Source organism: Aquarana catesbeiana, linkage group LG01 (assembly GCF_042186555.1).
Source record: "Aquarana catesbeiana isolate 2022-GZ linkage group LG01, ASM4218655v1, whole genome shotgun sequence".
Taxonomy (NCBI): Eukaryota; Metazoa; Chordata; class Amphibia; order Anura; family Ranidae; genus Aquarana; species Aquarana catesbeiana.
In genome coordinates, this window is record NC_133324.1 from 741,665,991 (window position 1) to 741,686,034 (window position 20,044).

General features: G+C 44.4%; 1 protein-coding gene across 7 annotated transcripts in view; it reads right to left on the reverse strand.

The window, feature by feature from the left end:
• FBXW7 (F-box and WD repeat domain containing 7) overlaps positions 1-20,044 on the reverse strand; it is a 350,901-nt gene that overhangs the window by 53,877 nt on the left and 276,980 nt on the right. The window lies entirely within an intron of this gene.

A 20,044-nucleotide genomic window follows, 5' to 3' on the forward strand; every position in this document is an offset into this window, starting at 1 on the left:
CTCCCCTACATTACCTACTACACACCCATCACACTGCTCCCCTACATCACCTACTACACACCCATCACACTGCTCCCCTACATTACCTACTACACATCCATCACATTGCTCCCCTACATCACCTACTACACATCCATCACACTGCTCCCCTACATTACCTACTACACATCCATCACATTGCTCCCCTACATTACCTACTACACACCCATCACACTGCTCCCCTACATCACCTACTACACACCCATCACATTGCTCCCCTACATTACCTACTACACATCCATCACATTGCTCCCCTACATTACCTACTACACACCCATCACACTGCTCCCCTACATCACCTACTACACACCCATCACATTGCTCCCCTACATTACCTACTACACATCCATCACATTGCTCCCCTACATTACCTACTACACACCCATCACACTGCTCCCCTACATCACCTACTACACACCCATCACACTGCTCCCCTACATCACCTACTACACACCCATCACACTGCTCCCCTACATCACCTACTACACACCCATCACACTGCTCCCTACATCACCTACTACACACCCATCACACTGCTCCCTACATCACCTACTACACACCCATCACACTGCTCCCTACATCACCTACTACACACCCATCACACTGCTCCCCTACATCACCTACTACACACCCATCACACTGCTCCCCTACATCACCTACTACACACCCATCACACTGCTCCCCTACATCACCTACTACACACCCATCACACTGCTCCCCTACATCACCTACTACACACCCATCACACTGCTCCCCTACATTACCTACTACACACCCTTCACATTGCTCCCCTACATCACCTACTACACACCCATCACACTGCTCCCCTACATCACCTACTACACACCCATCACACTGCTCCCCTACATTACCTACTACACACCCTTCACATTGCTCCCCTACTACACACCCATCACACTGCTCCCCTACATCACTTACTACACACCCATCACACTGCTCCCCTACATTACCTACTACACACCCATCACACTGCTCCCCTACATCACTTACTACACACCCATCACACTGCTCCCCTACATTACCTACTACACACCCATCACACTGCTCCCCTACATCACCTACTACACACCCTTCACATTGCTCCCCTACATTACCTACTACACACCCATCACACTGCTCCCCTACATTACCTACTACACACCCATCACACTGCTCCCCTACATCACTTACTACACACCCATCACACTGCTCCCCTACATTACCTACTACACACCCATCACACTGCTCCCCTACATCACTTACTACACACCCATCACACTGCTCCCCTACATTACCTACTACACACCCATCACACTGCTCCCTACATCACCTACTACACACCCATCACACTGCTCCCTACATTACCTACTACATATCCATCACATTGCTCCCCTACATTACCTACTACACACCCATCACATTGCTCCCCTACATTACCTACTACATATCCATCACACTGCTCCCTACATCACCTACTACACACCCATCACACTGCTCCCCTACATCACCTACTACACACCCTTCACATTGCTCCCCTACATTACCTACTACACACCCATCACACTGCTCCCCTACATTACCTACTACACACCCATCACACTGCTCCCCTACATCACTTACTACACACCCATCACACTGCTCCCCTACATTACCTACTACACACCCATCACACTGCTCCCCTACATCACTTACTACACACCCATCACACTGCTCCCCTACATTACCTACTACACACCCATCACACTGCTCCCCTACATCACCTACTACACACCCTTCACATTGCTCCCCTACATTACCTACTACACACCCATCACACTGCTCCCCTACATTACCTACTACACACCCATCACACTGCTCCCCTACATCACTTACTACACACCCATCACACTGCTCCCCTACATTACCTACTACACACCCATCACACTGCTCCCCTACATCACTTACTACACACCCATCACACTGCTCCCCTACATTACCTACTACACACCCATCACACTGCTCCCTACATCACCTACTACACACCCATCACACTGCTCCCTACATCACCTACTACACACCCATCACACTGCTCCCTACATCACCTACTACACACCCATCACACTGCTCCCTACATCACCTACTACACACCCATCACACTGCTCCCTACATCACCTACTACACACCCATCACACTGCTCCCTACATCACCTACTACACACCCATCACACTGCTCCCTACATCACCTACTACACACCCATCACACTGCTCCCTACATCACCTACTACACACCCATCACACTGCTCCCCTACATCACCTACTACACACCCATCACACTGCTCCCCTACATCACCTACTACACACCCATCACACTGCTCCCCTACATTACCTACTACTCTCCCATCACACTGCTCCCCTACATTACCTACTACTCTCCCATCACACTGCTCCCCTACATCACCTACTACACACCCATCACACTGCTCCCCTACATTACCTACTACACACCCATCACACTGCTCCCCTACATCACCTACTACACACCCATCACACTGCTCCCTACATCACCTACTACACACCCATCACACTGCTCCCTACATCACCTACTACACACCCATCACCTACTACACACCCATCACACTGCTCCCCTACATCACCTACTACACACCCATCACACTGCTCCCCTACATTACCTACTACACACCCATCACACTGCTCCCCTACATCACCTACTACACCACCCATCACACTGCTCCCCTACATTACCTACTACATATCCATCACACTGCTCCCCTACATCACCTACTACACACCCATCACACTGCTCCCCTACATCACCTACTACATATCCATCACATTGCTCCCCTACATTACCTACTACACACCCATCACATTGCTCCCCTACATTACCTACTACATATCCATCACACTGCTCCCTACATCACCTACTACACACCCATCACACTGCTCCCCTACATCACCTACTACACACCCATCACACTGCTCCCCTACATCACCTACTACACACCCATCACACTGCTCCCCTACATTACCTACTACACACCCATCACACTGCTCCCCTACATTACCTACTACACACCCATCACACTGCTCCCCTACATTACCTACTACACACCCATCACACTGCTCCCCTACATCACCTACTACACACCCATCACACTGCTCCCTACATCACCTACTACACACCCATCACACTGCTCCCCTACATCACCTACTACACACCCATCACACTGCTCCCCTACATTACCTACTACACACCCATCACCTACTACACACCCATCACACTGCTCCCCTACATCACCTACTACACACCCATCACACTGCTCCCCTACATCACCTACTACACACCCATCACACTGCTCCCCTACATTACCTACTACACACTCATCACACTGCTCCCCTACATCACCTACTACACACCCATCACACTGCTCCCCCTACATCACCTACTACACACCCATCACACTGCTCCCCTACATCACCTACTACACACCCATCACACTGCTCCCCTACATTACCTACTACACACCCATCACACTGCTCCCCTACATCACCTACTACACCACCCATCACACTGCTCCCCTACATTACCTACTACATATCCATCACACTGCTCCCCTACATCACCTACTACACACCCATCACACTGCTCCCCTACATTACCTACTACACACCCATTACACTGCTCCCGTACATTACCTACTACACACCCATCACACTGCTCCCCCCACATTACCTACTACACACCAATCACACTGCTCCCCATACATTACCTATTACACACCCATCACACTGCTCCCCCTACACTCCCATCACACTGCTCCCCTACATTACCTACTACACACCCATCACACTGCTCCCCTACACACCCATCACACTGCTCCCCTACATTACCTACTACACACCCCCATCACACTGCTCCCATACACACCCATCACACAGTTCCCCATACATTACCTACTACACACTCATCATACTGCTCCCCATACATCACCTACACTCCCATCACACTGCTCTACATACGTTACCTACTACACACTTATCACACCGCTGCCCTACATTACCTACTACTCTCCCATTACACTGCTCCCCTACATTACCTACACTCCCATCGCACTGCTCCCCATACCTTACCTACTACACACCCATCCCACTGCTTCCCTACATTATCTACTACACACCCATCACATTGCTCCCCTACACCTCCACCACACCACCCACTATTTCCATCTCTCCCATCACACTGCACCCCTACATTACCTACTACTCCCCCATCACATTGCACCCCTACATTACCTACTACTCTCCCATCACACTGCACCCCTACACTCCCACTACTACACACCCATCACACCACTCCCCTACATCACCTACACTCCCATCACACCCACTACTTCCATCTGTCCCATCACACTGCTCCCCTACATTACCTACACTCCCATCACACCCACTACGTCCATGTCTCCCATCACACTGCTCCCCTACATTACCTACTACACTCCCATCACACTGCTCCCCTACATTACCTATACTCCCATTACACCCACTTCTTCCATCTCGCCCATCACACTGCTCCCCTACATTACCTACTACTCTCCCATCACACTGCACCATTACACTCCCACTACTTCCATCTCTCCCATCTCCCCTACATCACTTACACCCCCATCACACTACTCCCCTAGATTACCTACAGTCCCATCACATTGCTCCCCTACATTACCTACTACACTCCCATCACACTGCTCCTCTACATTACCTATTACTCTCATATCACACTGCACACCCTTACACTCCCACTACTTCCATCTCTCCCGTCACACCGCTCCCCTACATTACATACACTCCCATCTCACCCACTACTTCCATATCTTAGATCAAACCCACAAACATGTACATATCCACTACCGAAAATGCTACTTGCTAGGCCATCATCATCATCCAATGCAGTGTTGCTAACCTTCCACAGCATTTTTTACTGACAACCTGAAAAAAGACAGAACTATTAAAGTGGGAGTAAATTCCCATGCATAATTTGCACCTATAGGTAAGCCTATAAGGTACTGTAAATGTCTCCTAAAGGTCGTGTACCGTTTAGGAGATATTTACTGTACATGCAGCTGGTGACGTCACCGGCACATGTGCTCTAAAGGAACAGTCCTGTGCCATAAACAGCAGCTCCTGCGCATGCGTGGCGTCATGGCTCTAGCCACTCAGACAGCCCAAGTCTGCAAACCCCAAAGGAAGACCGGGTGAAGCTGGAAGCCTTGTCAGTGGTGACAGCTAATCACTGAAAGGCTTCATTCTATGGTAAGTTTCACATAATGTGCTCATATGCGATGCATACCAGCACATTATGGCTTTACCTTGCAGGTACAAAAAAAAACCAAAACAGCAGTTTACTACTGCTTTAAAGGAGTTGTAAAGGCAGGTTTTTTTTTATCTTAATGTATTCTATGCATTAAGATAAAAAAAACCTGTGTGTAGCAGCCCCCCTAATTACCTACCCGAACCCCTTCTCTCTTCAGCAATGTCCACGGTTCCCTCAGCCATCTAGGACACTCCTCCTGAGATAGAGCAGTGGCACCATTGGCTCCTGTGGCTGTCAAAGTCAGTCAGCCAATCAAGGAGAGAGGGGATGGGGGCAGGTCGGAACTCCGTTTCTGAATAGATACACAGAGCTCTGACTTGGCTTGGGTAGTCAAGTTGAGGGGCAGTCAAAGGAGGAAGAGGCTAGGAACAGCAAAGAGGGACCCGAGAAGAGGAGGATCTGGGCTGCTCTGTGCAAAACCAACTGCATAGGGGAGGTAAGTATAACATGTTTGTTGTAAAAAAAAGTCTTGTTCCTATAAGGCATGAATCACAGCATAGTGCTGTTGCAGTGTAATTTGTCCCTTTCTATGTTCTAAAATACCTGGTTGATCCTGCCTGTTCCTGTGTCCCCCTATGTGTACTGCCCACAGTAATCATGGCTGCTGAGCTAGGATACCATGGTCAGTTTACGTGCCTCTGTCATCCTGTAGTCTCTCCGTCCCTTCTAGTCAGTTCTGTCTGTGTGTGAGAGCTGATCTGCTAGATAGATTTATGTCATTTTTATTAATATTTTTTTTTACTAGTAATGGCGGCAATCTGCAATTTTTGGGACCATTGACATTTATACAGCGATCAGAGCTAAAACTAACCACGATTAATGTATAAATGTCACTTGCATGGAAGGGGTTAACACTAGGGGGCGATCAAGGGGTAAAATGTGTTCCCTAGGTGTGTTCTAACTGTAGGGGGGATAGGACTGACAGGGGAAGGAGACTGATCGGTGTTCCTACTTAGTAGGAACACACAATCAGTCTCCTCTCCTCTGAGAGAACCGGGATTTGTGTGTTTACATTGGTGGATGTTGGGCACGAGCATCAGTGGCAGGCGCGTGCTTGCTATGACGTCTTAAAAGGAGAGACTTATAGCTATGGCGATTTGCGCAGCCGTACCAACTTGTCACAGGTTAACTGCGGAGGCTGGTCGGCTAGCGGTTAAATTATAATCCTAAATACCTCCTTTCGCAGCACCGCTCTGCAGTCACGTGACCTCCCTCTGCTGGCCAGCTGACATCAACATCAGTGGGAATCTCAGCTCCTCCCGCTTCTCTCCGTAGATTGGGGTAGGAGAGCAAATGGGGATCACGTGAACACAGAGAGGCAGTATGAGAAAAGCCATTTAGAAAAATAATCTTCAAAAAAAGAAAAAACCCCACACAGTACATTATATCTTCATAAAACAGAGCGGCTATGTGTCTTAACCACTTTAACTACCTCCCGCTCACTGTATAGACAAAATGACAGTGGGCGGGATCCTTTCTTGTTCTGGGATGTCATATGAAGCCGCAGCTCTTTCCCATGTGATCAGCTCTGTCTAATTACAGCTGATCACATGTAAACACAGAAATGACATTCATCGGCTCTCTTCACCTCACACAGAGGCGGAGGAGAACAGATCAGCGGCATCCCCCCACAGGGGAGACCTATACAGATAATCAGGGCACTGATCAGTGCAGCCTCAACATTGCCCATCAGTGATGCCAGTCAGTGCCACCAATCAGTGCCGCCTATCCATGTGTATTACATTACAAATTTTGTGGCACTGCTAATTTTTGGGCGCTTTTTAGTACACTGGCAGCCCATTATTTTTGATGGGGCAGGACAATGTAACGCAAACATTTAACTACACCCTTCAAGGAAACCTTTATTTTAGGACAGCTGTAGGCTGTTATTGCTGAACATTCCTATGGGAAATGTTAGATGCCTGGCTGCCATGATGATCTATTATGGGCTTATCAACCTGGAACAAGCATGATGATCAGGAGTTTATACTTCACTCTGCCCCAACATGTTGCATACTTATTCCAGATAAGTCACTCCAAGTAGCCAGAAACAACTAGGCAAGTAGCAAATTTCTAGTTATCAGTGGCAGCCTTCAGGAATTATGCAAGGAAAATAACTACATTTAAAAGATAAGGATGTGACTGTGGTGAAAGCTGTAGTCTACTACCCACTCTTCATGGTCACAGATTCCAATGGTGGGATGAATAAACACTATATACTACATTTACAATGCCTTCCATTTCACTGTCAAGGACACCAGATATACAAAAATGTACTATGCAGCTCTATAAGCACTTACGCTCATTTGTATAGTGTGTAAATCCGCTCATTCAAACCTCCAGATCCAGCTATGTTATGCCAATATTGTAGAAATAAAATCATGTCCAACAATATCTATTCTATAAAGAAATGTATTTCAAAAATATATTTTCATATTCCAAAGCTCTCCCTAGCAACCAGATGTGCGGCATCTCACAATAAAACAGAACAAAAAAAGGCAATAAATCTCACATAAATTAGGATGTAGGGACAGACTGAAAGAAAAGAAGTAAAAATTGGGATTAAAGTTATGTAAATGCTAACATTTAAAAAAAAAAAAAAAATATATAGACAAAACATGTCATACTTACAAAACCATTACACAGAGCAGCCCTGAACCTCCCTGTTCTCAGATCCCCCACCAGCACTTAAGGCTCCTCCTCTTTTTGGTGTTGCCCCAGAACAGGCCACTTTGGTCCTCGTCCCTGAGCTGCACTGTGTGCGTCTATAGACAATGCAGCTCAGTCCCGCTCCCTCCTCACGGCAATTGAATGACAGCAGCAGGAGCCAATGGCTCCCACTGCTGCCCGAGTCCCTGTGAGAAGAGGAAGAGGGGAGAGAAGACCACAAAAGGACACCAAGGCTTTAGAACCTCTTTACTGACCAATTAGAAATCTTGTTTACATTTTTTATAAACCTAAAAGGCAAAACCTGACTGGTTGCTAAAGTTTTATAGCTCGGATTACAGTGGCTTAGTCGTTAGCACTGCTGCCTTGCACTGGGGTCCTTGCTTTTGAGTCCCAGTCAGGACATTATCTGCATGGAGTTTGCATGTTCTCACTGTGACTGTGTGGGTTTCCTCCCAAACTCCACTGACATGCTGGTAGGGTATTCGGCTTCTAGCATATTCTACTGAATGAGCCCAAGATGGTTGCCTCACCATCTGACCCAACAAAGGATAAAGTGCTTTGAGTCCCCAGGGGGAAAAGAGCTATATAAATACAAATGAAAATGAATGTATTATGTAAGATTTTGTTAAAGTATAAAAGGCAAAACTATTTATTTTTTAGTTTTGGATAGGATGGAGAGGGATTAGAACACCTGTCAATTTTAGTTGCTGTCTGTTCCCCCAGTTAGAGAGATTCACCTTCTCTATTCGTCCAATTTACCACGATCATCGAAAGTGAAAGTAAAAGAAGATCCCAAATTTGGGATTGACATCGAAACAGTAATAGAGAAGAAATCTTCCAGTGGGGACACTAGTTTTAGACTGATTTCTGATGTGATAGCAATCCACAAAATAAAATATGAACTACATCTCACGTTTTCGGGTATCAATTGTATCTAGTTTTCCGGTTGTTACCTAAATGCCAACGTTGACTAAAGGTCATCATATATGTACAGGGATTACAACAGTCTGGTTGTAACTAATGCGTTTGTATTTACCAAAGCTATGTATACGATTACCCTCTCCGTATTTGTCCTATTTATCATTACATCTGAAAGTCAAAGTAAAAGAAAATCCCAAATTTTGGGTTGACACAAACAGAAACAGAGGGGGAAATCTTCCAGTGAGAAGTTCTGGTGACACCCTGGTAATTCCCTCACTCAGGAGAAAATTTCTCGCACTTCCTGTTTTGGCTATGGGACAGGAAGTGAAGTAAAGTCTCCCCTTTGGGATACAGAAGGCAAAAAAACTGACAGTTTTGTCATGGTCATCTAACAATAATAACATTTGGCCTTTAGTTACACTTAAGGAGCTCTCCTTCAATATACCCCAATTGTGGACCCAGACAAGTCAACATCGGAACAAGAATGCAGGATCCACCCATCCTCAAATGACTAATGTACTGTAGGGACCTGTAGCCATCATCCCAATTTGGTTGGCATATTGGGGTGACCTATGTGTGGTATCCTCAGAAAGTGGGAAAAAAAGGCCATCATTCCATCATTTCATTTCATATACTGCACAAATTCCAGCACTCCTTTCCTACATGTAAAAATCATCATTTTGTTTGCTAGAAATATACTCAGTACCCCCAAAGATTATATATATATTTTTAGCAGAAACCCTAGGAAATAAAATGGCTGTCACTGCAACTTTTTATGTCACATGGTATTTGTGCAGCAATTTTTTTAACTTTTTTTTTCTTTCGAAAAAAATCACAACACTTTCATGAATAAAAAAAAACAGTAAGGTTAGCCCAATTATTTTGTATAAATGTGACAGATGTTATGCCAAGTAAATAGATATCTCACATTGCATGCTTTAAAATTGCGCACACTCCTGGTATGGCGCCGAACTTCGGTATTTAAAAATCTCCATATGTGACGCTTTAACATGTTTTTACAGGTTACATATTTAGAGTTACAGAGGAGGTCTTTGGCTAGAATTATTTCTCTTGCTCTAGTGTTAGCGGTGATACCTCACATGTATGGTTTAAACATAGTTTACATATGTGGGTACGATCTACGTATGCATTCGCTTCTGCGTGAGAGCTCACGGGGGATGCTTAATTTTTTTATTTTTTTTAATGGTTTATTTTATTTACATTTTTTATTTTTACACTCTCCCTTTAAAAACATTTTTTTATCACTTTTATTCCTATTACAAGGAATGTAAACATCCCTTGTAATAGGAATAGCGCGTGACAGGTCCTCTTTATCTATAAGACCTCACATCTCTCCTCCAGGCTGGAAAGACAGATTAAAAAAAAAAAAAAAAAAGAGAGAAAAAAAGAAGGATCTCAGGCTTTCCTGCCGTGTCCTTGGCTTTGTTAACTTCCGCCGGTCCGGACGTAATGTCATAACGTCTCGCCCTTGCTTCCGAGAGTCAAAGAGATTGCTGGGGACCATCTGTCCCTCGGTTTTCTCTATGGCTTCCTTCTGGCGCCAGGGGCTTCCTTCACTGGCTCGCCCATTGCAGCACCGGGAGGGCGGTAGGAGCCTCCCGCCACCGGTAAGAATGATCAAGCAGCTGAACAGCCACTATGATTGTTCTTATGATATAAGGAATCGCCGGCTGAAATAAATGAAATCTGGATGATGCCTACAGCTTCAGGCATCATTCAAATATCACCACTAAAAGCCCAGGATGTCATATGAAGGCCTGCGATATGGAAGTGGATAATCATATGTTGCAAAATCAGAAGTAACCATTGTCTCTGATGATTATTAGCAATTATCTTGGGAGACTAGAAACTGAGTAATCCATTTCAGAAGTTTGATTCTTCTTCAGAGATTGGATAACCAGGGAGTGTCTGAAATGGTGTCAGAATGCCAACAGACAAGTGACTGATTTCTGATCTGATAGTAATCGACAAGATGAAATACCAATTGTATCTCAAGTTTTCAGGTATCAAAGTCCTCAAAATTTCCACTCGCTTACTCGCATTTGGTGAGTGGAATTTAGTGGAGGGCGAGTGTGGAGCAGGGGCAGACTGGGCGAACAGTTTCCTGGCTGATAGCTTCTGGCAGAAGCGGTGTGGCCATCAGAGCGGCCTGGAGGGGGTCCTCCCTGTCCTGTTAAAAAGGCTGCACCACTCCTGCCAGAAGCGATCAGCCAGGAAACTGTCAGAAGGATCGGGTAGCCGGATGACACAGGGCGAGGATCTCCGCTGAGACGCGGCTTGTATATGAATAGCCAGCCGCTGGCAAACAAAGTCTCGCCTCCTGGATCGGCATTGGACCAGTGCGCTGTCCAATTGAGTAGCAGGTCTAGGAGGCGGGGACTTTGACAGCAGCTGGCTATTCATATAGAAGCCACGTCTCAGCAGGAGATCCCCGCTCTGTGTGATCCAGCTGGCAGATTCTCCTGCTTCCTCCCTGATGCATTGCTGGGCACTGATGGCCACTGATCAGGCGGCACTGATAGCCTCTGAGGCGGCACGGATAAGCTGCAGTTATGGGGCTGCACTGACAAGCTGCAGTGATTGGCACTGATGAGGCTGCACTGATGGGACTAAACTGATGGGCACTGATAAGCTTTATGTTAATATTGTTAAAGAAGTTTTTAATATTTATTTTTGGAACTTAATTCTGCATAAAACATTTAACAGTGTAATTACATGAGATAATTTACGAGGGCGTGTTTAGGGGTGGGCTTAGGGGCGGGGCAACTGGTGATGAGTAACTCTTAAGGCCTGGCTAGTGGCTCTGGACTTGAAATTTTGAGCCCTGTCAAATATATCTAATGTTTTCAGGTTATCTAAAATGCAAACATTGACCAAAAGGCATCATACATGTACAGAGATTATATTGTCTGGTCGTAAAAAACTGCCTTTTTTATCTACCATAACTATGTAATATTCGGACCTACCTAGACAGTCCATTGGTATCCAATCTGGCCAGCCCTTGTAGTGGTACATGAGTTTTTGTTTTCTCAGATTTACTAAAATGTTGCAAAATGACATATAACTGCAGCACACCACAATAAAATAAATGAGTACATTTTTAAAATGCATGTCTGAAAAACTGAAGCTAAATTGCCCTGTCTATGCATTGGGACTGTGCATATGCCCACTGCAGCCCAACACATAGTATGAATCAGCCCTACTCTTTTTATACTAAATGACTGTAGTTAAAAAGCTGTACGCTTCCTCTGGCAATCTTAATCTAGCACCTTTAGCAGTGTGGTATACTATAATTAATACTGTCTATTTCCACTAAATGAAAGACCAGATCAAATTACACATGCTGTCACTTAAGAGGAGTCTTCTTTGAGCAATGAAAGGTACATAAAACTGTGGAATAAAAATCCAGTAAATGTGTTACAGGAATGCTTTTTATCTTGAACTCTCAGAAAAAAACAAAAAACAAAAAAAAAAAAAAAAAACACAGAAACTATACATTTAAGTGAGAAGCACAATGCAGTATCAGACAGGGTGATCTGTTCTATGTGGAGGCTGCCCCTGCCTTGGGCTAGTAAACACAGCCTTCTTATTGGTATCATGTAACTATACTATTGAGGGACTGCTGAAAACATTTTATTGTGGATGCAACAAAAGAATTCAGATAACCAACATACTATTTTCTGCAGAGCTGCCAAACTTTAGTCTACTTTCATCCAGCACATCGTGTATGCACAGGATGTTAACATAAAGACATTACCATCTCTGTTATTTCATTGCTTTACAGGCTCATGCTCTTCTTTACTGGGAAGAATAGGCCACCTAGCACGTACTGCTAATTCTTGCCCTTGGGATGCTCTCAGCCTCATGGGAGATGGCTCAGAACGCTCACACCATGGAAAAGGAATGCCAAGCATGTGGAGGTCACACCACACTCTTTGAAGCCTAGGTAACCTATTATCATTAACCTTGTGGTGTGTAGGTTGCAAGCAGTGAGGTCCCTGTCCACTGTAGGGAAAAAGGCAGTGCTGTCTAACCCTAAACAGGTGTTGCCAGTCCAGTGAGTTTCACAGAGTCAGCGCATGTGGTCAGATCTAATGATTTATTTCTCTGTAACAAAAGTTAAACATTTCAATGGTTTTAGTATAATATGTTAAATGGCTTCACTGATCACTGGAGTATTAACAACATACTTTTCCTTCATCTTGGTACTGCATAACCTTGGCAAACGGTTACCATGAAACAGCATAGCAATGCAGTGATGACTCCATGTTCATTTCTTTATACTAAAAGATGCCGTAAAATACATGCAATGTAGTGTCATATCAATTTAGGGAGTCCTTTATTATGTTCTTCAAGAAACTATCTTCAAGGACTATTATACTTCTACTACACTACTTTTGCAAATGCTATATAGACTATAAACTGCAAGAATGTGTCATTTTACAGCACAGATACTTCATACATCCATCCAATCACTTTCCAAAGCTTGCCGCCTCAACTCCCGCAACATCTCCAAACTACGTCCCTTTCTAACCAAGGAAACCACAAAGCTCCTGATTCACTCCCTGATTATCTCTCGCCTTGACTACTGCAACTCACTCCTCATTGGCTTACCTTTAAATAGACTATCCCCCCTTCAGTCCATCATGAATGCTGCTGCCAGACTCATCCACCTTACAAACCGCCCAGTGTCTGCTACCCCTCTCTGCCAATCCCTCCATTGGCTACCACTTGCCCAACGGATTAAATTCAAAATACTAACATTAAGTTACAAAGCCATCCACAACTCTGACCCCAGCTACATCACTAGATTAGTCTCAAAATACCAACCAAATGGCCCTCTTCGTTCCTCCCAAGACCTCCTGCTCTGTAGCTCCCTCATCACCTCCTCCCATATCCACCTCCAGGACTTCTCCCGAGCCTCGCCCATCCTCTGGAATTCCCTACCCCAATCTGTCAGACTGTCTCCAAATTTATCCACTTTTAGGCGATCCCTGAAAACTTTCCTCTTCAGAGAAGCCTATCCTGCCTCCATCTAACAACTGCACTATTTTCTCCAGTAGCTCATCCCCCACAACTATTACCCTTTTGTATAACTTGACCCTCCCTCCTAGATTGTAAGCTCTAACTAGCAGGGCCCTCTGATTCCTCCTGTATTGAATTGTATTGTAATTGTACTGTCTGCCCTAATGTTGTAAAGCGCTGCATAAACTGTCAGCGCTATATACTGTATAAAAATATTACATGATATACTTCGGTTTCATTTACTTCAAACTGCTGCTCTGTATCCAATGGCTTTATTTCTTTGTCTCCTAAGATATGATGTCTTCTAAGATATTTGTTAAATAAAATACAAAAAAAGCAGGGCTGGTCACAGCTCTGATGCAGCAACAAATGGGAGATCAATCTCCCAGAGCTCAAGGAACACCCGACAACTTCTGATTGAACTATCCTAGGTTTCCAATGAACACTGGTTTAAAGTGGCTGCCATAGAGCAACATGTAGTAATAAAACAATAAACTAATTGTAAAAAGTGGAGAGACAAGTAGGGCAAGACAGAAGGAGAAGGGATTTAGAAGTAGGAAAGGGGTGTGGGAAGGCAGAAGAAGGACTTGACAGCTAGTATTTTTAGGAAGGGGGCAGCAACGACAGGCCCCTCATTTTCTCAGTGTTTTCCTTTAAACTTCTAACAAATAATAACTTCATCCAAAAGAAACAAACCCCAAAAAAGATACTATGTAAAGCATAAAGCTCTGGCTAGAGGTACACTTTAAATTGCAGAATGTGACTAGCTGCTATGCAGCAGTTTTATATTTCACCTAAATAGTAGGGGAAAAAATGTAAAGAATTCAGTATGATAAACATTTTCTGTGTAGTAGAAGACTGATGTACTTCCCCTAACAGAGTGAAAACTTATTTTAGGAACTATATATTCATATAAATGTGCAACACATATCTCCACCAAAAGGTCTACCAGCTTTCTGCTCTTCAATAATGACTCATTGTTTCCTAAAATAAAAATCCCAGATGGGCATTCATATCTACCCACTCCACTACAGTCCTTATTATACCAGTCTTAATGATAAAACAGTATTTTTTCTGCATTCTACTTCTAACGGACAGAATACTCTACCATGGGACAAACAACAAATCTGCTATAGAATGTTCAATCAATGGCACAGATTTATAGACCATATCCTATCTTGTGGTTTTACCCAAGGAGTAAAGTAGTTACACTGAATGCAGAGTCCATTAAAAAACAGAGGCAATGTGAATGGAAAAAGCTGGGGATTGCTTGAAAATGTCCAACAAGATACACAAATATTTAACTGGTTTTCTTACAAGCATTTAAAATTCTCAGAATGATGTAGCATTATGTACTAACAGAAGTAATCCAATACCCTATACATCAGGTGTCAAACACAAGGCCCGCGGGCCGAATCCGGCCCTCCAGGCCATTTCATGTGGCCCTCACACCTCTCCTGCAGCTACTGGAGAGCTCCAGCCCTCCTCTGGTCCTCCTCCAAACCCCTACTTTCAAGCAATGCATCCAGCTTCTTCCCAGCAGCAGTATAAGGAAAAGGGGTGCACTGTGATGTTAGGGAGAGTAGGAGACTCACCTTCTGATGTTAGGTGGCTCTTGACATCTAATGTAAGGGGAGGGGATGTGCTGGACATCTAATCTTACAAATACAACCGGCCCTTTTGAGGACAATCATAATGCTGAATCGGCCCACGAGGAAATGGAGTTTGACACCCCTGCCCTATACAAATCAATATTGAAAATCAGGCCAAATCTTCTCAAAAGTCATCAGATGGCAACAATGTTCTCACCTTTCCCCATCCATCCATCCATGTTTAGAGTGAGTGAGTGTGTGTGTGTGTGTGTGTGTGTGTGTTGGGGTTAATCTTACCCCACTTTTGTACAGATAGATTTAACCACTTGCCTACCAGGCCAATTCTGACATTTCTCTCCTACATGTAAAAATCATAATGTTTTTACTAGAAAATTACATAGAACCGCCAAACATTATATATGGTTTTTTATCAGAGACCCTAGAGAATACAATGGCGGTATTTGCGCAGTAATTTTTCAAATGCGTTTTTTTGGGGAAAAAAAACAGTTTTGGGCTTTAAAAAAAACAAAACAAGAAAGTTAGCCCAATGTTTTTGCATAATGTGAAAGATGAAGTTATGCTGAGTAAATAGATACCCAACATGTCACGCTTCAATATTGCACACGCTCATGGAATGGTGCCAAACTTGGCTATTTAAAAATCTTCTTAGGCGACGCTTTAAAAATTTTTACTGGTTACATGTTTTGAGTTACAGAGGACTAGGGCCAAAATTATTGCTCTCACTCTAACATTCGCGGTGGCACCTCACATGTATGGTTTGAACACCATTTTAATATGTGGGAGGGACTTATGTATGCGTTCGCTTCTGCGTGCGAGCTCACCGGGACAGGGGCGCTTTAAAAAAATGTTTATTTTTTGTTAATTTTACTTTTTTTATTTTAGCTTGACACTTTTTTTCCCCAAAAATTTTTTTTGATCACTTTTGTTTCTATTACAAGGAATAGTAAACATCCTGTAATAGGAATAAGCATGACAGGTGCTCTTTACAGTGAGATGTGGGGTCAATAAGACCCCACATCTCACCTCTAGGCTTAGAAGCCTGAAATTAAAAAAAAAAAACGATCACCGATTCCCAGCCGAAGCAGGGCCCTTTTTTTGAATACAGAGGCCAGGCGTGATGTCATAACATCGCACCCGGCCTCCGAACGATCATAGAGACTCCGGCGACCATCTGGTCCACCGGAAATCTCTATGCTAAACATCTGGGGCTGGCAGATCCTGTGACCGACTCACCGATCGTAGCGGTGGGTCGGTACAAGCACCGGAGGGTGGCGGGAGGGGGGGGGGCGTCCCCTCTCGCCTCCCGTAAGAACGATCAAGCGGCGTAATAGCCGCTATGATCGTTCTTATGGTGCGCAGATTCGCCGGCTCTAAAAGACGATATCTGGATGATGTCTGTAGCTACAGGCATCATTCAGATATTCCTGCTCAAAGCCGAGGACGTCATTTGGCGTACGGTGGGCGGTAAGCGGTTAAATAAATACACACACATACACAGTGCTGTGGAAAAGCTTTAGGCAGGTGAGAAAAAAATGCTATAAATTAACCACTTCATGCAAATCGTCATACCCGTACGTCGGTAATTTGATGCTAAATACTATGGTTATGGCAGTAGCTTGCTGCCATAAACCTGGGATTTTTGGGAACGGCGTGTGTTTCTCTTTGGGATAAAAGGTGGTCTCCGTGGTGCATTCGCAGCGAGATCACCTCTATCGGCAGCGGGAGAGGTGCCCCCCGCCGTGCTCTGGTCATCTCCACCACTTACCAGACCTGCCGGTAGCGGCGGAGGCGATCGCGTCCTCTCCCGTGGATGCCTGGCTGCTGAGGGGAAGATGGCCCCTGCTCGGCTCCATGGCATGGGAGGGCTGAAGCGACGTCAAACGTCCGCCCATAGCTCTTAAAAGGGACTTTTTTTTTTTTTCAAATGACTTTTTATTTTATAATTGCATTTTAGTGTAAATATGAGATCTGAGCTCTTTTTGACCCCAGATCTCATATTTAAGAGGTCCTGTCATGCTGTTTTTCTATTACAAGGGATGTTTACACTGAGGTATCGCCATGATTGTTAGAGCGAGAGCAATAATTCTAGCCCTAGACCTCCTCTAACTCAAAACTGGAAACCTGTAGAAATGTTGCCCGCATTCCTTCCATGAATATCACTTCTGGTCAGACTTCTCCGGTCAGTAGAAGGGTGTACCTGGGTCCCACTGGTTTCTGCCAGTTCTCTGCTGTTGGCACTGCAGGACATCTTCAGATGTCGAAGGGCAGCAAGCATGTTGCATCTTTCATATGCTGCATCAAGCTTCCTTGGCCAACCACTGTGTATACAATCCTCAACATTGACCGTTTCTTTGTGCTTCCTAAAAAGAGTTTGTACAGCACACCCTTGTGTCTTGTTGCTGTACTCACTCTTGCCATGGTGTGTGCCCTGGGACATGAAATTGTATAGCACAACCTCACCTTAGTAGCAGAGTTTGGCTGTTCCTCACCCAGGTTTAAGCCTCCTACACAGCTGTTTCTGTTTCAACCTACATATGAAACTGATGATCATTGACATCGGCTTGGTATAATTTAATCATGCACCTGACTCTAATTCTACAAAATTCCTGACTTTGTGCAAGTGTAAGAGCTGATGCTGATTTGAAACCAAAGGGTATACACACCACATATTGATTTGATTTAGCTCTTTCTTCTGTTTGCTCTTTTTACATTTTTTAAATTGATAAAAATAATCAAAATATATATTTTTGAAAGCATTCTTAGTTTACAGCTGCTCTTCTTCACCCCTGTCTAAAACATTTGCACATGACTATACAATATAATAATAATAATATATATATATATATATATATATATATATATATATATATATATATCTTTACTGCATACTTTTTATGTATATGCTGGTAGTTTTGGAAAAGCAGGGTAGATAATGACATTCTTTTATCCTTCTATACGAAAGACTTTAAGGAGAAGTAAAACATTTAATTATTGTGAATTTCTTCCTCTTCTATTTAATGTACTCAGTGCTTTCTTCCCAACTGTCTGGCTCTCAGTCTTTAATTAAGCTCAGGAAATGACAGAGTATGTGTCAATATAAACCACTTTTGCTTTGGTGACTTGGCCCTCTGACTTCACAGGCTGTAATTCTGTCTATGATTACCACACATATGATCTTAGACATTGTTATTATGTGCAGTTTCTACTTGCTAATTGTTAGAACAAAAACAGAAAATTTGGTGAAATTCTGTGTATTTTACTCCTGCAGTAAAATACACACATTTATCTAAGCCCTTTTGTAGAAAAAGTGGGGACATGTTAGAATGTAGGGTTGCCCCGATACCGGTACTGAGCATTTGCCCAAGTACTTGTACTCGGGCAAATGCTCCCGATGCTTCCCCCGATACCTAGAAGACAGCTGTGATCGGCGCGTGGGGGAGTTACAAGATTCTCCCCCAGCGGCTTTCAGCGGCTTTAGTGACATACAACGGTGATCGGTCACCGCTGACTGTCACTGCATCCTCCTCCATGCCCCCTCCTTTCCTCTGTCCCCCTCTGCTGTCCCCCTCCTTCCTTGTCCCCCTCCTCTGTCCCCTCAGTTCTGCTGTGCCTCTCTGCTGTCCCCCTCCATTCCCCCTCTCCTTCTCTGTCCCCCTCCGCTCTGCTGTGCCTCTCCGCTGTCCCCCTCCGTTCCGCCGTTCCTCTCTCCTTCTCTGTGCCTCTCCGCTGTCCCCCTCCGTTCCTCTCTCCTTCTCTGTGCCTCTCTGCTGTCCCCCTCCGTTCCTCTCTCCTTCTCTGTGCCTCTCCGCTGTCCCCCTCCGTTCCTCTCCGCTGTCCCCCTCCGTTCCGCCGTTCCCCTCTCCGCTCTCCCCCTCTGTTGTGCTGTCCTCCTCCTCCTTCCTTTGTGAATGGATAGAGTCAGCTGACTCTGTCCATTCACATAACTGAAACATTGTAATCTCCTGTGATTACGATGTGTCAGTTTATGAATGGAGAGGAGCCGCTGTCTACTCCTCATTCATTTTCAGTGCAGCTGAGGCTGCAGAGAAAGGGACTGGGGAATCTCTAGCCTCTGTCTCTTTTTCTGTCTTAAGGGGGAGATATCAGAGGTCTGTTAAGATCCCTAATATCTCACCAAGGCCCCCCAACAGGGCTGATTAAAAAAAAAAAAAAAAAAAAAAAAAAAAACACACATTGCAATTAAGAATAAAAAAAATATTATTGTAAAAAATAAAAATTGTAAATAAAAAAAACAAAAAAAAAAACCACACACATACACCGTTCACCCCCCCCCCCCCAAAAAGAAAGCACCGTTAAAAAAAAAAAAAAAAAACACTGTCACGTGACATTCAAAAAAAAGTATCGGTAATCGGTATCGGCGAGTACTT